Here is a 21,471-nt window from a genome sequence, read left to right as displayed (position 1 = left end):
ACCCTGGTCCCTGTCTCGATCCTGCCGGTAGCTGCTTGCTTGTAGCTGCTAGCTCCTAGCTGCCGTCCGGATAGTGTGTTCAGCCAGGCTTCTGTGATTCAAATACACATATCTTTTATTTTTTACAATGAGTAACAATAAGAAAGCAGAAATAACCAAAATGTTAAATTTCCCCTTTTTTGCTCTTCATATTGGTGATCTTCCTCTTTTAATTGTTTCATCATGTTTTGAGACTTATTCTTATGGAAATCCTTTACAGAAGAGTGGAGGTTGTGTATTGCAGCAGAATTCTTTTAGCTTTGTAATGAGATGTTCAACAATCTGATATTGGTGTTTACAGCATTGAATGTGGCACAGAGGGCTGTTTGAAGTGGCACTTTACTAAAGTATTGCACTACTTCCCTTAAAATATATATGAACCAATGCCACTGATTCATGTTGTATGTGTGTATCAATTCTTATATCTGTGGTATGCTTGCTTTTCAGGTACAGGCAATATCTGGCCCACCCAGTTACAGTCAGTGCTCACCCAATGTGTGCTCAGCAATGGCAGGTAAGAGGTGTGTGTGTGTGTGTGTGTGTGTGTGTGTGTGTGTGTGTGTGTGTGTGTGTGTGTGTGTGTGTGTGTGTGCCCGCACGTGCCCGCACGTGCATTAGCGTACCGTAATAGATTATCGATGCATGGCTGGGTTGGTTGGCTACAGCAGACAGTGGAAATGGGTCTGGACTCCCCTGAGGAAGCAAGATATCTCCAATACACATGCACAGCTAACACACACATACATAGACACAAACACAGGCACAATGTGACTTCATAGAAAAAAGCTCTTATGTGCAAGACTTTAAAACACACTCTCTCTCTCGCACACACACACACACACACACACACGTGCAATTAGACACACCACACACCTGCTGGGTCTTTAGAGGAAGCCAAGCTCCATTCTGCCTGTATCTGAAGATGAAAGGAGGAGAAGAACAGTGGAGAGACAGGCAGGAGTGAGAAGAGGAGGGATTAGAGGAGAGGAGAGGAGGAGGAGGAGGAGGAGAGAGAGGGAGGTGTTCAGAGAAGTAGAGTACAAAGAAGGAGAGCAGATAAAGAGGAAGAGAAGGAGCAGGGATGAAGAGTGATAGCTAACTGCACTCTCTTTCCTCCCTTATTTCCTTTGTGAACAGATGGGTGTAGGTATCAGTTTGTAATGAAAGCCAAAAAGGGACAGACAGACACGTACGTACATACAGTTAATACACACACAAACACTTTCCCTCCAACAGACAGATGTAATATTTTGCATCCCTTGTTGCTCCTCATGTCATGTCCCCTATTATTATATTTACATATAGCATGATCACAGCATGTGTTTGTGTGCGTGTGTTTTGTGTATAGTGATCTTGAACTAGTCAAGTCTGACTGGTTCTACAATCTGGTTCCCACAGTAAAGGCACTGTACACACAGCGCAAAAAAATCAGAATTGACAGCCAGTGAAGTTGATGTTTTTCCTGGACAGAGAAACAGGCACAGAGGGAGATGGAGGGAGGGAGAAGCTCCAAAAAGATGATGAATAAGATGGAAAAATGTGAAGAAAGAGATAAGGCGAGTTGAAGAAAAAGGAGGATGAGAAAGAGAGGGGAAAAAAGCATCAAACTTGCAAACCCTGTGGGTCTTTGCTTGCAGGGGAGGAGGGTTAATGGAGGCATGGTGGAGAATTCAAATGTCTTGATGTCAGTTCACCGGCAGTCTCTGCTGAATCCATCCACATCACAACATACACTCCGGCTTGTGCATGATACTGATATACTTTTTGTCATGTGGCGTTACATTTTTAAAGCTACACCAGGTATGTTTCTGTCTTGGCAACTTGACACAGGAAACCTAACAGTTTGCCATTTAAAGACCTCACCACCATGACATATTGTAACAAGTAAACTGGACACAGTACATTCACTTTTCCCAAACAACACCTGATCCCACTTGGCGATTCCTTACTTATGAAACATCATTTCTGCAAGGCATAGGATGAAACTGCACAAGTGTTCAGTTTAGGCTGACAGGTTGGCTGTATTTTGTTTCAAAAGCACTTCTGTAATGTGGTAAAACAACATTTTCAAGTTGTGTTGCATTTAAAGGACTTTTGCTGTTTAGGTGAATTAGACTTATTTTGTCAAAAATTCTACCATAGTGAAGTAAGAATTAGGATGGAGGATCAAATGTGCACAGTCTGACCTGCCACAGGTTTCAAGTGTGTGCTTCTATGAGTATACACATTGTCAGCTATCTGCTGGGCATGGTGGCCTAAAGTGCTGCTAGCATGGACTCTGTGTTCCCAGCCCAACAAGTTTAGTTTGATTTAAGTTTTTTTTCAGGCCAACTACCCTCTCTCTCAAATCTGGCTATATTTACATCCAGCTGTCAATTGAATTTTATGCAAACTTTTGAAATAAGTAAATTGCACATTAGGTGTTTCCCATCACTTAGTTTGAAGGGAATAAAAATAGGCTTCCTTCCAAAACATTCACAAAACGACCTAAAAGAGTCTTTCAACAATGGATCAGTATTTCAGGAGTTTTCCTGGACATGAAATCTTAAACTCTTTTAGAACCTCCAACCCATCCCTTCTCCATCTTTACTGCAGTAACACTGAACCAATAATGCCTAAAGCAATCCCTATTTAAGCAATAGTTTGACATTTTAGGAAACATACTTAAATGCTGTCTTGCCAAGCGTAAGATTAGAAGATCAATATTTCTCTGATATGTCTGGTAAATACAAGGCTACAGCCAGTAGCCATGTACCTTAGCTTAGCATAAAGACTGGGAATATTTTGCTTGCCGAAAAATGTCTTGTTCAGCGTTCTGCCAACCATGTAGCCAACTAGCTAGCTAGAATTAGCTGGCCACCAGTACCCAGAGGTTCGCATTACCCACCAGCAAACCGCCACTGGATCACTCGCATCAGAAGGGTGGAAAATCTGCTCTTAGTGTAGTCAAGGCACATCTGGCTCCAAAATACCAAGATGGCGACGGACAAAATGCAAACTCCCGGTTTAAAATCAGCAGTCCACAAACCAATGGTTGACGTCACTGATGCCACAACCATTATTTTTTACAGTTTATGATCGTCACACAGAAGGATTTGATGGCTAACTACAAGCATACTTCCCAAATCTTAGCAATGTGTGGCCCTGGGCGTCAAAAACGCAAATCTGTATAGCAGTTTAAAGTATAAAAGAAAACGGCTATGCAGGCTATGTTTGCGTGGAAATTCAGACAAGCACTTTTCATCCTTGTTCTAACGCATTTGTATCCACACATACGTATTGGATAGATTTATTAGTCAGCCTGAGTGACAAGTGTGAGTTTTTGCAAGAATTGATCAACTATTCCTCTCTGCAGTCAGCTTCTTGATTTGGATCAAGCTCTCTTTTTCTCTCATCTCTCTCTAAGACTTGCTGTAGTGAGGAATCAACAGCAGAAGGAGGGTAGGAGAGGGTATGATATTTGATGAAGGGAGAGAATGGGGGGGGTGTTGGGAGAGACTGTGCCTAAACCAGTGTTAATTGAACACAGCTGTACCTCGTTAAACATTAATTGGCAATTAATCAGGTCACCCCCCCCCCCCAGTTTAATATATCTTGAATATATCTTTCAAAAGAGAGAGTGGGGTATAAAGTAAATTATTCACAGTAGCACAAGGAAAGCCTGTTCTCACTCAGCCTTCTTCTCCCTCTCTACTTTTTCTCTCCTCCATCTTCTCCCTCTCTGTGCGCCATTCAGCCCATTAATCTAGTTTTCTGCCTTTATCTCTGCTTCCTTCCCCTCATCCGTCTGTAGTTCATCCAGAAATGGCGAGAGAAGGATTGAAAGAGAGATGTCACAACAAGGAGGAAGTGGCAGAAGGGAAAGTAGGGTTTTAGGAGCAAGGAGAGACCCTGAAGCTCCTCCATAAAGGGAACATCAGTGAATACTGTGTGTGACTACAGCCGCACTTTAATAAAAATAAAAATTGTATTTTCAAATGTAGCCAGTTAGTGTGGATGTACTTTCCGAGCAACCTGTAAATGCTGCTGAAGTTTATATCTAGCATATGTGGCCACAGGCACTTTCTGTCCTACTGTTTGAAGACATACTGTTTGTGTGAAGTAAACCCAGTCTGTCCTGCAGATCCAGTGTGTCGGGCTGTTCTGCCCAGCGCTGCTGGCTCTTATATAACAGTACAGATTACAGCAACAAGGGTGACCTGCAGTGCACTCACTGACACACATTCTTTGTCTCCCGCCTTCCCTCACTCTGTCACTATCTCTTCATCCCTGCGCAGATTTGTTTCCTCTCCCCCAAATCTCGGCTATTTCCATCTTGCTCAATTAAGCGCTCTCTAAAACGCTTTATCCTCTGTCTCTTTTCTTTATCCGTCGCTGCTCTGTCTCTCTCTTTGCTCTCTTTATCGGTGTCTTGGATGCATCCCAATATTTTCAGCTATTACTCACCCTCCCTCAGCTTTTACTTCTTTTTCGCTGTCCTCTCTATCAGTCCCATCTATCTGCCCTCGCCATCTAAGTCTCTCTTTCTCGCCCTCTCTCTCCGTCTAGGCTCCAGCTCAAATATTACAAATGCATAGTGCATACTTGCTAGGGGCCTAATCAGCAAGGCGATAAATCAATACAGCGAGAGAATTATGTAACATGCCACCATATTGACTGGCCTTCTCTCCTGAGAAGGCATGTGATATACACTGATGTGCAGGTTCATACAGGGTACAACTGCTGTTGTCAAAGAATTGGCACCTGTTCAAAGTGATAGTTATTGCCAGATAATGAGAAAACATTTTAGTGTATGGGTGATAAAATGTAATAAGACGTTCATCCTGACAGTACTTGAGACAGTAGAAATTGAAAGCAAAGGTTTTACAAATTTTTCAAAAACAAACAGCTTAGTTTAGAAGAAGATGTTTAGGTGCTTTTTGTGTATGCTTGTTCATTTGTTATTGTGCGGTGCTTAATCACAGTAGACCCAGAGCCCCAGGCAGTACACTGCAACTGGTGTTTATGCTCTAGTGGTGCAGCTGGTCTGTGTGGAGTACTCAGTAATCTGAATTTAAGCCTCACCTGGAGCAAAGAAGTTGAAGCCCAGTGGCGATTCAGTAAAGAAACATTTGTCTAGGTTTGAATCGTGGCTTTTACCTTTCTGTTTGCAGGTTCTCATTGTGGTTGTTAGGGGCATACTTCTTACTGAAGAGCTGGCTTCATGATGGAGCTGGTCCCAGTGGGTGGCGAGCTCACTGCCTGCTCAGTTAAGCTAGGTTTATGCTTGCTGTAGTGATCTTAGTGTGAGGCTGCCAGCCAAAAAAGACGTCATCGCGTATTTTTGTAAAGCAAGTTCTTGCCAACGCTTGGTCTTGCATAGCTGCACACACCAGGCTTTTCACACATGACAAATACTAATCAAAGCAAAAAATGAATTACTTTTAGGTATTAATATGTCTCAATATTTTAGAAATATATATATATATATTATTTATATTTATATATTTATGTTTAGGATATTCAACCCTCATTTCCTTATAAGATATTTGTTGTTCCAAATATTTGACTCATTTCACTACAGGGATTGTATTAAGGCAATAAAATATTTCCATAAATCTGAAACAAGATATGAATTTACAGTTAATTGCAATTCCTCCTCAACATTAGGCAGTTGTATGTTTAGTTTAACCTTCTTTGTGCGTGCTTGTAGTTCACGCCCCATCTAAACAAGGCTTAATGGTTAGGGTTAAATGCTGATGACAAATGCTATGTTCATCTAAAAACTTGCTAATTAAGGTTTTTCTGCTTCTATGTTGAAGAAATAGTTTGCAGAGTTTCAAATGTTATAGGCTAAACAGTGAACATTGCTTCTGCTCCACTAAGTCTGTTATTGTGCCCCAGTGTTTGCAGATATTTAAATGTTTCAATGACTGATCAAATTAACAATGTGAACTTTCACTGTTGCTTCATTGTTGAAGTTGTTGGATGCTAGCCAAGCTCCAGTGATATGGGATGTGCCACCCTGCTCATGAGTGTGTGTCCCATTATGGAGGTAATAAGCATCAGGTGGAAAATATGTTTTATCACTGAGTTACACATAGTAGTTACACAGCAGATGGAAATGAATGACACACAGCATAAGATACCAACCACTTCAACAACATGTTTAAACAAGCATCTATTATACATTTGTGTTAATTCAAACTATGTGCAGAGTCCAAGGATCTTCTGACTCAACTGAGATAAAACTAATGAGAAGTGGTTATTAGCTGTGATAACTTTCCATCGCAGCTGTTCTCTGATGTCTTCACTTCAAACAGGCGGCTTTAGAACATGCATGATGCTATACGGCAGGAGCTGAAATTAAATGAACCTATTTCGGAGGGCAGATACATTCAACAGCTGGCACATACTCAATATTCTCTGTTAGCTTTGCATTCTAGTCACGCAGTGTGGAGCTGTGGCTCCTGGTGCCCTGGATTCTTTATGGATAGACTGGGGGCAGCAGTCTATAGGAGTCAGTGAGTGCAGTTATGGTTCCTATATTTCCTCCAGCCTATGGCCTGGTCAGAGAGTGCAGCGGCTCCATGCTGTATTTTCCATACCGTCACTCCCTAACTCCCTCTCTCTCTCTTTCCTGGCTTTTCAACTGTTTCTCCCCACTCTGGAATTCCATCTTCCTGTCTGAACGTGAGCTATAGGAAACATCTCCTAATGAAGTAAAGGAAACGTGAAGTGTGTGTGTGTGTGTGTGCGTGTGCGTGTGCGTGTGCGTGTGCGTGCGTGCGTGCGTGCGCGACATGCCAGCAAGTGAGCACTACTTGTTCCACTGTCCCACACTTGAAAGCCCTGTCAAACTCATAATATCTGTGTGCACTGTAAATGCAGTACATTTTGTATCAGCACATTTAGTAAACGGCAATCAAAAGGTTAATAACATTGTATTAGACCTTCTAAATATCACTTTGAATAGTTTTGGTTGTTTTTTCATTCGTCAAGTTGCACATTAAGTGATATTGATCTGGAAAGCTATTTCTTTGTTCAACAAATGTCAAGTGATTTCCTTGAGGAAACAAACAACAAATCACACACTGATTAAACAGTGGAAGGATGGAAAGAAATCTATAATGCAATGCAAAAACAACTTTCATTCTCTTAGAGAACAACTTGCATCTTACTTCCATTGTGCTTATTGGAATAAAAAGAAAACTGGTACAACTGAGCAAGAAACATGAGCAGTCAGACGATCAGACAGATTTCAAACGAACTCCGAGGTCAGCCAAATGTATTTGGAAGAGAAACATTACCTAAATTGTCCATTCAGACCAACTTCCTGGTTCGACTTTGACCTGCCATACTTACAGTAGTTGTGCACGTGCACAGTTTTCCTGTGCAAGGAAGAAATCTTACTGACATTTTGAATGTGCTCACTTTTGGTTTTACCTCCAAATAAAGTGCTTTAGATAATCCGGCTGAACTGTTGGCATGGTAACAACCTGCCTGATCGTCTGACTGACTCAGCGCCATCCCAGCAATTATTAGGGTATATACAATGCAATCATAATTGATACTGTACTGTACATGATGGACAAACCTATGAAAGTAAGACCCAAGTTGTGCCGGAATTATCCTATGGTTTAAAATTGACAAAAAGTACACACACCTGAGTTTACAAAGAGGAAATGGCAGTAAAACAATCGTCTAATCTAATTCATTGAATTAGAAACTGAAATTATGTTATAAATCCAATCAAAACACTAAATGCATGCTGACAGAAGTCAGTAAATGCAGAAAAAGAGTTACCAAGTCTTCCAGTGGCCATGTTGTACCAGATCTGGATTCTGAACCTAGAAGCCTTTGTTCTCATTGAGCCACATGTTTTTATTCTTTTTTTTTTTTTTTTGCTTAACCCTTATCGCTGGCTTCACACATCTGGTGGTACGAAGATGTTGGCGCAACAAATTCATTTATGCGCGGCAACACGCTGCAGAGTTTTAGAACCCTGGTCGAAGGTTTGCTGCAATCTGGATGTATGTGTTCAGTGTGTGTACTGTAGGTCAAAGCATGTCTCCATCAGGCTTGCATCACACTAATGAAGAAGAGAAATTGAGGTAGAGAGTGAACACAGAGGCTCCTTCTGCTCTCCAATCCCATCTGTTTGACACACCGAGGTAGGGAGGGGAAGGATAGAGAGAGAGAGAGAGAGAGAGAGAGAGAGAGAGAGCGAGCGAGAGAGAGAGGGAGGGTGGTAGACAAATGAGAACGAGGCCAGATCAGGCTGAGGGAGGGAAGGGAGGTGGAAAGGGGGGAGGTGCTGTGTAGAGAAAGGCAGGGAGTGAAGAAAAAAAAATCAGAGGGAGGTAGGCTGGGGGGTTGGGCTCTGAGCCTGTGTATGTGAGAGGGGGAGAGAGAAAGCAGCAAGCGAATGTGTTGTGTATTTCTGTGTGTGTGTATGTGCGTGTGTGTGCACTCGCTCTGTTCCTTTCCTTTCTTTGTTTGACTACTGAGTGGGAAAAAGCAAGACAGAATATAGAGAGATAGAGAGAGGGTGAGGAAGAGAAACACAGACAAAGGGGGGGAAGAAGAGGATCTAAAACGAGAGTCACTTTTATTTTATATAGAGGGAGAGAAGAAGAAAGACAAAGGATTTTCATTTTGGTTTGTTTTTTTTCCTTCAGTTTTTTCCTTGCAGGCTGTAGAATAAGAAAAACAAATGTATAACAACAACAACCGCTCTGCATGCTTTTGACAACAGTGTCATATTCAGGAGCAGTGAGTGTTTTGTGTGCTGGCTTGGTGCGTATGTGTGTGTGCGCTGAGGAGGTGGGGGGAGGCAGCCTGTGCAATTTAAAGGGAAAATACAAGGCACACACAAAGCTGGGAGCGCAGGCAGGCAGCAGGAAAGGAGAGGTAGTAGGAATCTGCTGAGCTGGCTGACGCTGTAACTAAAAAACGTCTTTGGGATTTTACTCCACCAAGCCGACCCTGCATCTCCCTCTGAGCACAACCTCAGTCTGGCCACGGTAAGACAAGCTTCCTATCCACAAGCTCTCAGCTGTTTCACTGCTACCGCTCTGCAGACAAAAGCAGCAGAAAGTTGCTGTGTGTGTGCAGATGGAGAGAAGCTAAGCTAAAGGCTGAAGCTAAGGCTAAAAGGCGTGTGGAATGCAGCACAAAGGGAGCTTGTGTGCTCCAGCTGGGGCTTTATGTGTGTGTCTTTGTGGACGGGCTTGAACGTTTATGTCACAGGGCTTCCCAAACTTTCGCGTGTAAAGAATGCCCCAAAATAGACAAGCGCTGGACCACAGAGCCCCTTTTTGGTGAAATTTTTTCCTGTCCTGGCTGATTGTGTACTTGGGTTGAGAGAGTGAAAGGTCCTATTAGATTGGTTATTAAATAGAGTCTGCTAGTGCTTTACATAAAAGCAAATGAAAACATTTACTGTGAAACAAAAAGAAATCATATCAAGAGTGGTGAAGGTCCCGACATGTAAGTTAAAAAATCAGTGGTTCATGTCAGAGCCGGGTGATTTAAATACCCTCTGACGGCTCCGCAGCCAGCTGGCTCACTGGTGCGGAAAACAAAATACAAAAGTAGTCAATTTTTACTTCTCTTTGTCTAGTTTTTTCATCACTTTTCACTCCTTTACCATCTTCTTCTTTTCTGTTTCTTTCATCTTCTCTCCTCAGTCTTTTCTGATTTAAATGCCAGTTTGAACAAAAGGTCTCTTTCTTTCTCCTCCTCGTCTCCCTTTTTCCTCTTTTTCATTTTACCACTAGTATCTCTCCTGACTTTATCTTTCATCCTGAAATAGGCAGGTGACTGCATTGAACATAGGTCTTGTGACTTTGCTGCCCAAGCCTTAATCAGTGAATGCCTATCTATTCTGCACACACACACACACACACACACACACAGACATATGCCAGATGCCATTAGCTTCTTACAAATAGTTAAACACACACAGCTCAGTACTGCAGTGTGTGTTTATCCCGTCCAGTGTGTTGTGGTCTGGGGGCTTTCAGCTTGTTCTCCTCAGTAGCCTGGTCTGCGGTCGGCACACACTTTTTGTGTGTGTGTGTGTGTGTGTGTGTGTGTGTGTGTGTGTGTGTGTGTGTGTGTGTGTGTGTGTGTGTGTGTGTGTGTGTGTGTGTGTGTGTGTGTGTGTGTGTGTGTGTGTGTGTGTGTGTGTGTGTGTGTGTGTGTGTGTGTGTGTTTGTGTTTGTGTCTGTCTGTCTGTGTGTGTGTGCGCGCGTGTGTGTGTCCTCTCTGTGCAATGGTGTGAGAAACACAACACTTGTGCCGGCGTCTGCCGGGAGCTAATATTGGTGTGTGTCCCTGTCCTAATTAAATCCGTGCCCCCCGTAACCCCTCACTAGAAAGACATCTCACATGTACTACTGTAAACTGACCCCTAAAGTACACACACACACACACACACACACACACACACACACACACACACACACACACACACACGTGAGAGCCCGGTTGCACATGCGCACACACACAAGGCAAAATCACTGTTACTATTCCATTTGCCGCCCCCACCCTTCCTGTTCCCCATGGGGAATTTCCTTCTTTCTCTCTTTTCATTAATTCATTACCAGCGGAAGTAGATCATCCTCTACACTCTGATATTTCTCTTTACTTTTTTCTTCTTTCTTTTTTTTTTTTAACTCCACCACTTCCTGTCCAACAGCGATTATCCAATATCCAATGGCGTGCCAGGCGCGGTTCAGCCAGGGTCGCCTGCTGCAGGCTGGAATACATCATAGCTGCTCGCTCACTACCTCAGACATGCCCGATAAGGATATACTGTACACAGGACACAGCCAGCGCTAATGCTGTGCTAATCTGTTTATACTGTGCTGCTGGTTCATATACTAAACACAGAGAATGGTGTATTTCAGGAGAATATGAAATGGCATGATATACTACATTGTGGTATGGCAGAATTGATTATGCTAGGATTGATGACTTTTTGATAGAGTTCTGTATATTTGATCAAATGGAGTTAAATAGACAGGCAAATAATATGATCTGATAATGAAGATATTAAATGGTTGAACATAATGTTATTGTTATAGAAGGGGAAGTCATCTCTCAAATAAATTTTGTGTGTGTGAGAAATATTTTATGGACCATGGATCTAATCTACTTTACAATTTCTGTGTCATGCCAAACATTTGATATTATTGTAGTAAATACATAAATAACTTTACTTTAAAATTAAATAATTTTATGAGCAAATTTTGAATGCAACATTCATGCCTAAAGTAAGTTTATCCTGATAAAATCCTTTTTTCATCTCTCAGGCTTTATCCAGGTAACACCCAACCTTACTAAACAACCTTCCTTTCTTCTCAGTAACCAAAAATATACTGGTAGATACAGTAAGATGCAGCATATGTTATATAGTATAATAGCATATAGAATATGGCAAAACAGTTTTTAGTACTTTCTTATATGGCTGTTTTTTGTTTTTTTTACTCAGTAGGCTACAGTTTTGCATAGTCATTAGTTGGGGGAGGGGTGGGAGGGGGCCCAGCTGTGAGTGAACGTGTGTGTTTTGCAGATGCAGATAAAATATGGGGATTTGGCCTGTGATAACAGTTGATTCTGGTGCTGTCTGTGTAGCAACAAGCCATTTCCTGCACTGAGAGCCATCAGGACGCCACCTAAACCTCCCACCCCCATTTGTCTATTACCCACGGTGTTCCAGTGTTCCTCTGCAGATGTGCACATACACACAAACACACATGGGGAGGGGGGGGGTTGTGATTGAATTTGTGTGTGTGCATTTGTGCTGCTCTCCTCTTTACCCCTCCTCAGCCCCGGGGCAGTCCCCCCACAGCTAAAGGAGGGAGATTGTGCATTCATTGGAATGGAGGCTGAGATGGCTGTGGGGAGGAGGAGGGTGAGGTTGATTGAGTGTGCTGCCTGAAGAAGAAAATAGGGAGACAGAAAGAAGAGAGAGAGATGAGAGGGGGAGGGGTGGGCTGGCTTGTGTGTAAAACTGGAAAAGGGGGAGGAGAATGAGAGGAGCAGACAGGCAAGAGAGGAGGTTCAGGGGTGGAGGTGAGAGGAGGCTGGCTGGCGCCGTGGCTGGGTTGTGTCTGTGGATAGAGGGGAGCTGGGCTAATAACAGCTTGTGTTCAAGCAATAATTAGAGACACATTCATGTAAATAAATACCTATTTGTTACTCTGATTGATAGCATGTTATATATACAGTATATATCTATATAATTTCCTCGCGGGAGTCATCCCAAAAGGATTAATAAAGAGAAGTCTAAGTCTAACTTTGGCAACAACTTTTGCTGATATTGGCTTGATTTTTTTTTTTTTTCTTCATATTTTGAAGGTAATGCTTATGTTCCCGCTACATCCTTTGGAATGTGTTTGAAGCAAATATTGGGGGTTGTTTATAGGTAGTGGGTGGTACCAGCTGGCCTTGTTTTGTCTCCAAATGATTTCCAAGGTGCAGTATTTAATACACCACATTGCTGTGGTGTATTAAATACTGCACATTGGTGCAAGTGCTTAAAGTATTCTCTTGTTACAACAACTACTCTGTTGTTAAGCATGTATTTCTGACACACACACACACACACACACACACACACAGTAGTGCAATAGTTGCAATTAATTTTGTGACTACATGTTCTGGTCTAAGGATTTTAGTGTGAGGCTTTTTATCTATTACTACACTAGTTTTATATTCATAAGCACAGTTTGTTAAGGAACAGAAGGATAAGGCTTAGGTGGTTAATTCTATTATGCGGGGTCAAAGGGCTCAGGCAGATTATCTTTGGCCTTGGTGCTAATATCCACCATTGAAACTAGCCTGTGTAGGTAGCTGTATAAGATTAGCAGAGACTAAGACAAAGAGAGCATGAATGACATGATGAAATACAGAGATTGAGAGGCTAGGCAGTCTGGTGGAAGGTCAAACCTACAGCCCAAGTTCATCGGGATGTGAGAGGAAGAGATATATACGGGAGATTGAGAGAAAAATATCCATGCTAAAAGACACACACACACACAGGCGTGCACACACACACACAGGGCCATTGGCAGATGTAGTATGCTGAGCATGCACATGGGATCTTTGTGTGATGGAGACAAGCTGAGGTTTGTTGATTTAAGGTAATGGCTTCCAGTTGCCTCAGTCAGGAGAAGGCTGTGTCACTACTACTGGGGACAGACAGGGGATTGGTAGGCTGAGTGAAGACGAAATCTATCATACACTTACACACACACTTAGGCACCAGAACACAGAGATTGTGTGACTGTTCTATGGGTTTCTTGTGGCCTCTTTAACAAGGAGCTTTTGACTGGCGCACACGTGTGTGTGTGTGTGTGTGTGTGTGTGTGTGTGTGTGTGTGTGTGTGTGTGTGTGTGTGTGTGTGTGTGTGCGCGCGCGCCATGCACGAGTCCTCGCTGTATGGCTGATTTTTATTACATCTTGGCAAAGGTCAACGGTGGTGCAGTGTGGTGTGGATATAGCGTCTCTTGCATCATGTTTGTAAAGGGTTGTGGATTGTTAAAGTTTGCTAGCTTTGTAATGAAGGATGCAGAAGCCTCTATAGCTTATAATTCAAGAGGAGGGAATGAGGAGGAGGAGGAGAAGAAGAAGAAATGTTGAGGGGGGTCAAACACTAGAGATTGTTTTAGAATTGAAATCTGTCAGGTATTTGATTGTGCGTGACTTTTACTAGATATTCTGTCTTTGCTCCTATTTCTGCACAAAGCAGGTCTTTATTCCCCTGAGAATGATGCATGAATATTCCTACGTTAAAGGAATGTGTTGTTTCCCCACTGTTGTATCACTTGTATTCATTATTAGCTGCTTGTAATGATATCTGCATAGAAGCTTATGCTGCTGCTGCACTCTGGGTTGGAGCAGCTGCTAAATGTCTAAAATGCATAGTATATAAAGTATAGTATATGTGCACAAACACAGATTCACATAAACACACACAAACACATGACGACTGGCCCATGCCCTGTGTTTTTACTGCACTCTGTAATTTTGCCCTTAACAAATGTGCAGGCTCTTTGAATGTTTCTGCTTCAGTGCTGTTCTTCTTTTCGTTTTCTCTGTATTTGTGTATTTGTGGTGTTTCTCATGCCCAGCTTCTCAGTGTTTGTGCATGTCGTTCATTATTTTTGTCTGCATCTGTGTTTATGTGTGAAACTGAGTGTATGTGCTTAGAATCCACTTCAAAAGTAGATGTAGGTTAGGTTTTACACTTGAGTGTTTGTGCCGGGGAATCTTTGTGAATGAGGGAATTTGCTCCATGTATGTGTTTGGCTTTTGTTGTTAATGATGCAAGACGTAGTGTTCAGTCCCGCCTGGTCTCACAGGTCTCACTGATTTTACTTGCCTCAGAAATAGGTGTACATTAAGAGTCAATTTCTATATCCCAACGTTCAATCTGTTTAGCAGATTAAAAAATCAACATTTAGCAGAAGCATGGGAAAACAGCAATACACACCAGTTAAACTCTATATCTGACTCCAGTAATCAGTTAAGTACACATCTGCGGATGTTTATTACAGACACATAAAAAAAGACAAGACACACACACACACACACACACACCGACACTGGCTATGACATGTGAGTGACCCCACAATGACCTCGATCGATCTATCTGATTGACTTATGTTTCTAAGTAGGTGGAGAAAAAGAGAAGGTGTTTTTGTGTGTGTTGACGGAAATGTGCTTTATGCAATAACATTGTTGAGTATTGCAAATCAAAATAAAAGGCAGCACTAAAAAAAAATAACAATTACAACTTAAAGTGTAGTATTCTGCTAATATTTTCTTTCAACTAACACATCTCTGTCTTTTGTAAAATGTTGCAGCCGTTTGCGATATGTATATTGCGCCAGTTGATCTTGCGATAACGATTACAAATTACGATATATTGTGCAGTGTGTGTGTGTATGTATGTGTGTTTGTGTGTGTGTGTCTGGAGGGTGAAAGCTGTATTTAACTGACCAACGAGGAGGGCAAAGTTTTGCTTTGTAGATTATTTGGTTAGAAGTGTTTTCTCATTTTTAATTTCTGCCCATTCTTCCCATTATCTATTTCCTCCTCCTCTTATTCCTCCATGTTCTCCCCCTCTTCTATTTTTTTACCCAACCTGCTACCTCCTCTTTGCTCTCTTTTTCTCCCCTTTCTTTCCTGTCTTTTTCCTGCTATTGCTTTCTGTTATGTTACATCACCTGTCTTTTTAACGCAGTTCCACACTGAACCCTGACCCCTGTCACTTGTGTAACTTCTTTGATAACTGTGCCTTTATGTGTGCGCCTGTGTGTCCCACAATGTCTCTCTAAAGTCATACGACACAGCTGAGCCACTCAGGAGTCAATTTATTTGGTAAGATCCAATCGAATCTTTCAAATTTGCCTTTTTTTTAATTGTGTTTTAGCAGATGTGTAGACATTATTTCATAAGTACAGTTGTGTCAGTCATGCATTTTTAGAAATGGCAGGTGTGCATTCCGTGTGTGTATAAAGCAAAGTGTGAGAAATCAAAGCTTTGTCTGTCTTGGAGCGTTTACGAGGATATCTGTGTCTCTGCATGAGTGTGTCTGGAGGTCAGCGGGTGCACTGTGACTTCTGTGTGTGTGTGGGCGTGCTTGTACACGTGCACGTGCAGGAGCGTCTGTGCTTGCGCGCCTGCTTGCCCCCAGACTGGTAACAGGATCTGTCTCGAGGACTTGAGCCCTCCATCCCTTTTCTGTCTGTCTGCACTCTGCCCCTCCTTCCCTCTCTTCCATCCGTTCACAACCTTCTCTTCTTTCTGTCTACCCGTTTTCTTTTATTCCTCCTTCACTGGTCCTGTCCCCCTTTCTTCCTCCTAATCATAAACTTGTAAATCTGTGTCAATCAAAGCCTAGAAATATATCTGCCCAAAACAGTTTCCTCTTTTTTTTTGGCTTTGTGCATCTTTATCGCTTTCACACACACACACACACACACACACACACACACACACACACACACACACACACACACACACACACACACACACACACACACACACAAACACACTGTGATCAGATGGCTTTGATTGCAAATATCAGAGAAGGAAGAAGTGGATGGGTGTGTGTTTGGGGGGGGGGCAGTGTTGGTGTTGTAATTGATTTTCTCTCTTTCCTTTGTTTGACTAGTGTTAGATGTCACTCTGGAAGCTGCCTATACTTTGCTCCACTGATACGATATGGTAAAGAGTGTGTGTGGATTGGGTTGGGTGGGGCAGGGTGATGGAGGAGGTCATGAGACAGGCTGACGCTCTCTCCCACAGGATTACTATCACTGATGTAGAGAATAGAGTTACAGGCTTCACAGTGTTTGTACTTGATCTCTTCTCTGTCTGATTCTCAACACTGCATAGTCAGTCTTCTTCCCTCTATATTCATTCAGCAGAAAAATTGAAACTATAACCCTAATTTTATTAGTCTTGAGCCATTAAAAAAACCCCAAGTCTCCATGCATTCAAGTGGCTTTGGGAGTTGACTTTTCTTTTTTGGCTAAGGCAATACAAACTTCTACATTCATCAGCTGATGGCCATTGGCTGACATGTAGGTGGTTTAAATATATTGGAGCTCGGATGTGGTTCTAATGAGTGTTACAAGCCGAAACTGGACTCCACCCTCTCACTGCTACACAATATTCTTTCAGAAATCTTTTTTTTCTCAGAAGTTTTAGACCAACTCCTCTGAGTCTTTTATTCAAAGTTTCCAATCAAACTGGAGGTTTAAACATGAGCCTGTGCATGTAGTGTGTGTGCTGTTTGGGCACTGTGTTTTCAGTTTCCAGGAGCTGTGTGTGTGTGTGTGTGTCCTGTACTCTGTTGCCATATGGTGGCTGTATTAGCCCACAGTGTAAATACAGCTGGTTGCATCCTGTGGCTGCATGGGTGAACAGCAGTCTGCCTCCAGATACAAAAAGCCCTAATAGGAGGATCACATTTAACACGAGTACATTAATATGGCTATTAGGCACATTGGGATTCATGATGTGTTATTTGTAAGGCACATTAGCGTCAATGTTGCAGCCTGATATTCAGACTATTAGTGATGTTAAGCCGGTGATTATTGAGTCTCTTTGCGGCTGCTCACGTTACATTGCTGCATGCATTTGTGATAAAAAAAATTGTGATGACTTTTTTGTGAATATTTCATCAATATCTGAACATGACACTTTTGACACAGATTTGAGATCATGCTGTGAAGCAGCATTCCTGTTTTTTTTCACACAGAATATGTGCAGATACTATAATTGGTAACTATTCATATGGTTGGCTGATAAAGATACTGTATTTATGAAAGTATAATGCTTATGGTCGCCTGAACCAGAGACCCAAACAGGGAGATAAAGCAGAGAGGAGAGAGCAGGTACATCATAAATAAAATGTCTGAAACACGCTAGCCAGTGCTCAGGGTAGCGTGAAATCCGCTCTCACCCCCTCCTGTTATCTTCCCTCCATATCACACTCCCTCTCTCGCTCTTTGTGTGTGTGTGTGTGTGTGGGGGGGGGGGGGGGGGGGGGGGGGGGGGGTAATTGAGGTGTGTGACCTTGCTGTAGGCCTGGCAGGTGTGAAGGGAGGGATGGAGGAAAGCAGGGAATGAGATGAATAGGGCTAAGGGTGTATGGAAGGAAGGATGGATGGAGGGCTCTGCGGTTATATGTTGGCAGACTGATAGCCTGCCTGCATGCATATATGTATGCTAATATTTGCCATTCTGTAGTGAAAAGAAATACAAGTGATTCTGTGTGTGGGTGGAAGCTTCTGCTGTAAGGTCCTCTGCATGCGACTTGGAAATCGGATGGTGTGTGTATGTGTGGGTGTATGTGGTATCGAGCAGACATGACAGCATATAGAATTTTCTCTATGCTACAATATGTGCATCTGAATCTGTTTTGCATAAAAATTGCTGCATGTAGCATGCATTTAGTCTCTTCTGTCTACTCCTGGTGTTTCTCTGTTTACTGAATCTCTACAGAAGAAGATAAACATGTTATCCTTTTTCCTCTTATCATTTAGTTGACTAATCTAACAATTAGATTTTGTGAAATAAATTCTCCACACGCTTTGCCTAACCCTGAAAACATAATAAAAATAAAGCACATGAATAATAACAATAATAGCAAATCTGACATTTTGTTTGATAATTTGCATACTATTGGCTATGTTATACTAGTGATACTAGTATAACATAGTCTACTAGACCCCCTTTGTCAGACACATTCAGAAAATATTATTCCTCAATCTCAAAAGGATTGCTATGTAAGATTATTCATTTTAAATTGCTGTATATCAGAGAATCACTTTTTAATTATATACAAGGCTTACAATTTAAAATGGTTGCTAGAATATGATCCCTGTCAAATATATTGCACATACAGTAAGGCAAGTTGCGTTTTACAGAGTGTCTAATATAGAGAGTGTCTCACAGTCTATCATCGACTGGGTCACTCAGGATGATGGTAAACCAAAAAAATAACACTGCCGACTGACGGCGTTTGATAATACTTAATGTTAAGTCATAACGGGGCATTGACATGTTTGACATAGGTGCAGTCCATGTGTATGTAGGTGTGTAGAAAATGTACGCCAGGCAGACCTTTGCAGCTGCTCAGATGCTGATGGCTTCAGTCTTAAATTGGGCTTTAGAATTTTCCCTGAGAATCTCTTCGTAGGGGGTCAGCAATTCATTTTTAACAGTAATTGTAATGAAGAATTGGTGTTCCAATCAGCTCTTTTAACATAAAGAGACACATTTTCATCTCCATACTTATCTACCATCGTCTTCTCCACAGAACTGTGTGGAAACAGAGCAGAGAGGCAGTAGGCTCTGACACACCCATCCTCTTCTTCTTCTTCTCCTCCTTTGTCGCTCTATACCCTCATCCCTTCTGCTCTCTGCACAGTAGCACAGTGCATTTATGTCATGTCACTGGGTTCTGGCGTCCCAAAGTAACCCCAACCCTCCCATACCAGTGCACGCTCACTCTCTCGTTCTCTCTCTCTCTGTCTGTCCTTGTGTGGCTCACACTGTCATCTCCAATCTCTTCATCTTTCCTGCCTCCACCACATCCCTCGCTCCTGTCTTCATTCTCCTAAAGGAGTCTTCCCTCTTGCTTGTGTCTGTCATCCTTGCTTTCTCTTTACTTAATGAGTGTCACTCTTTTAATCTCTCCCTCTCACCCCATTATGCACCACAAACACAAATACACACCATTGCTCTCTCTTTCTCTGTCCTTCCTCTCTCACATGAAGCGTACACAAACATAAAACTGTCTCTGTATATATTAATAGATCCGATCTCCTTAGCTGACTGCTGCATGCATAATCTATTTGCTGTGTGTGTGTGTGTTTGTGTGTGTGTGGCCCTAGGCTCCTCCCTCCAGAGAGAGAAAGACAGGTGTGGACCAGATTGAGTTCCGCCTCATTTCCTCTGCCCTGTGCCGCTGGTCAAGGACACACATTCACACACATGTCTTAGACACACACACACACACACACAAATGCAAGAACAGAGACACATGCATGCGGCACACACCTCAAATAAGGCCACAATACGAGATGTAAAAGGATGAAATGCAGCATTAGCATAAACTGTGCGTGTGTGATGCGTGTTCATAAGGCTGCCTGCACTTGAATTCCTATGGAAGAGGATTACAAGAATGATTACAACTAGTATAAAGTTGCTTAAGTTGCTCCCACTGTAAGTGATATTAATACTGTATCTAACACACACACACACACACACACACACACACGCACACACACATGTGTAATCCTATACTCACCATTACAATATTCAAAGCTGTCTTTGGTTATTTATAATTGACAGTGCACATATTGGCCTTCCATTTTTCATGTTGGTATCAAACGTATCAGCACCAGAGGAACATTATGATCATGGCACACATTCATGAAGACACACACGCAACACTCCCCGCTGACATCAGCAGTTCTCATGTTAATGTCAAGGCACAATTATATAAGACTCAGGAAAGCTGGTCCTTGGCCATCAAAAAATAATACCAGTCCAAGCATTTTCCCCACTTTCATTTCATTTCAAGTGTATTAGAATGCATTGTTTTCCAATGTGGATACTATTACTCTATCTACCTCTCATATGTTCTTATAGGTAAGGTGAGATAGAGGGTGTGAAACATTTCTCATTTACACCATAAATTTAATTTCTTTAGAGCTTCTCTCAGTTTTTGCTCTGTTCTGCTTTCTGTCTTCCCGCTTGACTTAGTTTCTTTGTTATGGCAGTTACACTTTAAAAGAAACACACTGACAAGTAAGGTTGGGAGGGACTCACCACCACCACCACACACACACACACACACACAAGCGTGTGTGCGCTCCCATCTGGTCTGGCGCCTACCCAGTGCAGGAAGTGTGGGGTCACAGTGTCTGGAGGGAGTCTTTTAAATGACTATAGGAAGAGATGGGGCTGGGACGGTTACCCCATTATTGCAACTCACATCTGCTCTGGACCAGAGCCTGTCTGACTCGACCCTCATCAGGTGTGACACGTTAGGGCGTAAACTGTTTAAATCTGAGCATGCGCAACTCACATCTGCACTTGACTCACATTGGGTAGTGACACCGCACTACTGCGGGAATTTCTTGCTTTTCAGCCGCGGCAAGAAAAAATCCATACCGTCCCAGCCTTAGGAAGAGAATTACCATACAGACCCAGAGGAGGAGAAGGGCAGGGTTGATGTGTATACATTATGGGGTTGTATGCTTACTTGCTTGTGAAAGTGATTGAGTGCTTGTCATATAGTGTTAGTACATATTTGTGTGTGTGGGGGGGGGGGGGGGGGGGTCCTGTGAAGACAGCATGGGCTACCATGTGGGGATCACATATCTTCTGTGCCACAGCACACAGCAGTCTTTGTGAACAAATGCAGAAAATGCAGCTCAAGCTATACCTACACAGTACTGCTCTTTCACGCTGTTATTTAGCTCACTTTCACTCTCAAACACACCATTGTTAAGCTCACCCAGTGTGGCTGATTGCAAATTAGAAATGCTCATGTTTATATTTATTGGGTATGAAAACATTGCGGTTTGGAGCAAACACACACACAGCAGTGTGATTATAAAGTCCTGAGGCTTTTAGGTATGTGACGGTTAACTGGCATTGTGGCAACTGGATAGTACAGTTTAGCACTTCTGCACTGGTATGTGGGCTTGGCAAGACTTGTCTGACTATTCTCCAGCTTTGTCTTTCTCTCTCTAAACACACACAGACACACACAAACACACACAGACGTAGCACCAGAGATAGTAAGAGTGCACCCTGGGCTAATGCCTATAGCCTTAAACACACCTTCCTCATAAACTCCTTTCATTCCCTCATCATATTGCGCGCACGCACACACACACACACACACACAC

General features: G+C 42.4%; 1 protein-coding gene and 1 long non-coding RNA gene across 4 annotated transcripts in view; one reads left to right on the top strand and one right to left on the bottom strand.

The window, feature by feature from the left end:
• Window positions 1-1,192, bottom strand: part of LOC116707390 (uncharacterized) — a 43,137-nt gene extending 41,945 nt beyond the window's left edge. Inside the window, exons 1-3 of the long non-coding RNA XR_004336501.1 lie at window positions 913-1,192; window positions 663-768; window positions 3-91 (exon numbers count right to left, since the gene is read on the bottom strand). This is a non-coding gene — a long non-coding RNA (uncharacterized LOC116707390). The remainder of the gene's footprint in view (window positions 1-2; window positions 92-662; window positions 769-912) is intronic.
• The window catches only part of kdm6ba (lysine (K)-specific demethylase 6B, a), a 106,188-nt gene that overhangs the window by 46,985 nt on the left and 37,732 nt on the right, over window positions 1-21,471 (top strand). Inside the window, exon 4 of one of the 3 annotated variants that reach the window (XM_032544701.1) lies at window positions 487-553. The exons of 1 other annotated variant lie outside the window; for it this stretch is intronic. The gene's annotated coding sequence lies outside the window, so the exon portion shown is untranslated. Of the gene's footprint in view, window positions 1-486; window positions 554-8,426; window positions 9,045-21,471 lie in introns of those variants that run through there. One more of the 3 variants, XM_032544703.1, reaches the window with a different exon arrangement.

This window comes from Etheostoma spectabile, chromosome 19, assembly GCF_008692095.1.
Source record: "Etheostoma spectabile isolate EspeVRDwgs_2016 chromosome 19, UIUC_Espe_1.0, whole genome shotgun sequence".
Classification (NCBI taxonomy): Eukaryota; Metazoa; Chordata; class Actinopteri; order Perciformes; family Percidae; genus Etheostoma; species Etheostoma spectabile.
Note: the sequence above shows the minus strand (reverse complement) of the source record. Positions and strands in the feature narration are given on the sequence as shown.